This window comes from Vigna radiata, chromosome 1 (genome assembly GCF_000741045.1).
Source record: "Vigna radiata var. radiata cultivar VC1973A chromosome 1, Vradiata_ver6, whole genome shotgun sequence".
Lineage (NCBI taxonomy): Eukaryota > Viridiplantae > Streptophyta > Magnoliopsida > Fabales > Fabaceae > Vigna > Vigna radiata.
In genome coordinates this window covers 6,819,028-6,821,994 of record NC_028351.1, presented here as the reverse complement: position 1 = coordinate 6,821,994, position 2,967 = coordinate 6,819,028, and the positions used below count along the sequence as shown (strand labels likewise).

At 28.5% G+C, this 2,967-nt stretch overlaps 1 pseudogene; it reads right to left on the bottom strand.

Annotated features, from left to right (window-relative positions):
• Positions 1-1,317: 1,317 nt before the first annotated feature.
• The window catches only part of LOC106756381, a 26,198-nt pseudogene continuing 24,548 nt past the window's right edge, over positions 1,318-2,967 (bottom strand).

The following is a 2,967-nucleotide window of genomic DNA, read 5'->3' as shown; positions in this document are numbered from 1 at the left end:
AACCCACTTTAACCCTGACCCTAACCCACTTGAGAGGGGGTTTTGGGGGTTGGGGTTTTTTTCTGCCCCGTACTTAAGGGGCTTCTTAAAATAGGGCTTTTTCAATAGTGGGTTGGGGCTGGCCCTGGGGCCATGGGTTAAATTGACATCTCTAATTGTTAGTCACATTAACAAATTTTTAACGTTTTGAGGTCACAGAAAGATTAAATCTGTTCATTTATAGTTATGAAAATGATTCAACATTTAGAAACGAAATCTAGTTTTGCATGAAAATTAGGAGACTAAAATTATATTTAACCCATTATAAAAAAAATAGATATTACTAGAGGTCAAAACTTTGTTGATAATGACTTTTTTTGACGAATTTTTGACAGGTTGAAACCTGCCGGTGGTAGTGTGTAACATTTATTGACAAAATTTATTTCCATTGAAGGAAAAATCTTTCAAGGAAAAATCCATCGATAAATTTTGTCGGTAAATATTACGATCTGGTTCATCTGCTTTCTTCTTTCTCATTTTTCATTTTTTCAACTTTCCCAATCCAAAAAAACCAACACATCTTCAATCCAACTGAATCTTCCGTAACTAAAACTCCACTTTCATCCAACATAGACGAGAAAACCTACAAGAAAGATGAAAAATCAGATTTGGGATTTTAATTAGAATGTAATGGCGATGGTGGCAGTGGAGGCTACTTCTTCTTAGGTAACAAAGCTATTGCAATAACAGTGTCGTCGTCACAGTAACTATCCAATCCAGAACTTGTGATAGTCTCTCTATCACGCGATGTGGTTTGTTGTCCATGGTTGAGGTGAGAGGACTCTTCGACTATTTTATCTACAAAAAAATTATGTCCATAAGACAAATTTCATTTATCGACATATTTTATCAATAAAAAAAATTCATCGATAAATGAAATATGTTTTATTGTTGGATTTACCGTCGCATTTTACATACAAAATAAACCTCTCAGTAAACACCTTCAATAATTAAAATTTCAAAAATCAACAATAAATTTGTTAATAATACAAATTTTCTGATAGATTTTGTTTATGTCAATAAAACTTCTTCAAGAATATTTGTAGTAATCTTATTATTTTAAAGTAATATGAAAATTTTAACTCACTTTAAATTCCTAAACACTCCTTAATCGCCTAACATGTACAAAAGCAATGTCATCTATAATACAAGCAATTTCAAGAACAAAAATAGTTAGATTTAAAGAATTGAATTGAATTTATAAGAAACTTATTCACTTCAATCCAAAATCAAAATGGTTATTCAAATTATTTTATTATATTGTTTGAGGTGTCAAATATCTCAAATTGGAATTGAAATCAACCACAAATATAGATGGACATTGCTTTGCATTAGTATCCTCTCTTAACCTAAGCAAGTAGTCGATAAATTGGTCTAGTTAATAAATGTTTTTTTCTTGGTATAGTAAGCCCAAATATCTCTTCCATGTCTAACTCATCACATGACATGCCTGATGGAAGCTTCCAATCAAAACAATGCACTAATTCAGCCAAAACAAGACTAATAGTCGTTAAAGCCATATGAATCCCGGGGCACACTCTTCGACCTGACCCAAATGGTAAAATCCGAAAGTCCTTTTCACGAACATCTACGTTGTTATTCTCAAACCTTGTAGGGTCGAAAATCTCGGTCTTGTCCCAAACTTTAGGATCTCGACCTATAGCCCAAACATTTACCATAACCCTTGTTTTTTTCTTTATCAAATAGTCATCAATGGTGACATCTTCTCGACACTCGCGAGGTACCAACAATGGTCCGACTTGATGTAACCTTAGTGTTTCTTTCACCACCATATAATGGATATATTTCTATTAATTAATTGTAAAATAAGGTATTGATATTTTCTTTTTAGTTGATTAAAAAAAACTTTTTATAATAATATTCTAAACAATTAAGTGTAGTAGAAGCTTTTAAATTATATAAAGATATAAAAGAAATAGAAAATAAGTTAAAAAAATACATAATTTTAAAATAAATAATATAAAATTTTAAATAATAACATTTTTTTACTTTTATTCTCTGTTTTTATAAATAAATAAACTATTGATTACACTCTTTTTCAATTTATATTCATACGTAGAATATATGTATATGTTTTGTTATACAAGTCAAAATAATGTAATATTAATTAAGAAAGATATATTATGTTTTAATTTTGAAGAGTTAAAATTATTTTTAATTTAATAATTTTATAAAATTAGATTTCATCCTTATCTTGAAATATCAACCAATTTTGTTACCAAACTTTATCAATGAATCATAACTTTCGTGATTAGAGGACATTAAATATTTGTTTATGTAATAAATGACATTGTCATATATCAACATGTGCTAAAGTAAACACACATGTGTTAACATACGAACATTTAATGTGTCATCAAATGGACATACATATGATAACATTATTAGTCACATTAACAAATTTTTAACGCTTTGAAGTCATACAACGATTAAATCTATTCATTTATTGAGATGAAAATGATTCAACATTTAGAAACAATGTTCAGTTTTGCAAGAAAAGTAGAAGACTAAAACCATATGTAACCTTTTACAAGAAAAATAAATATTATTGAAGGTCAAAATTCATCAAAAATATGTTGATAATGACTTTTCTCGACAAATTTCTAATAGGTTAAAATATGTAGGTGACAGTGTGTAACATTTATTAAGAAAATTTATTTTCATTGAAGGAAAAATCTTTCGAGGAAAAATNCATCAATAAATTTTGTCAGTAAATATCACGATCTGGTTTATCTATTTTTTCCTTTCTCCTTTTTCTTTCTTTTAACTTTCCCAATCCAAAAAAATCAACACATCTTCAATCCAACTTAATCTTACATAACTAAAACTCCACTTTCATCTAACATAGACAAAAAAATCTACAAGAAAGATGAAAAATCAGATTTGGGATTTTAATTAAAATGTAAT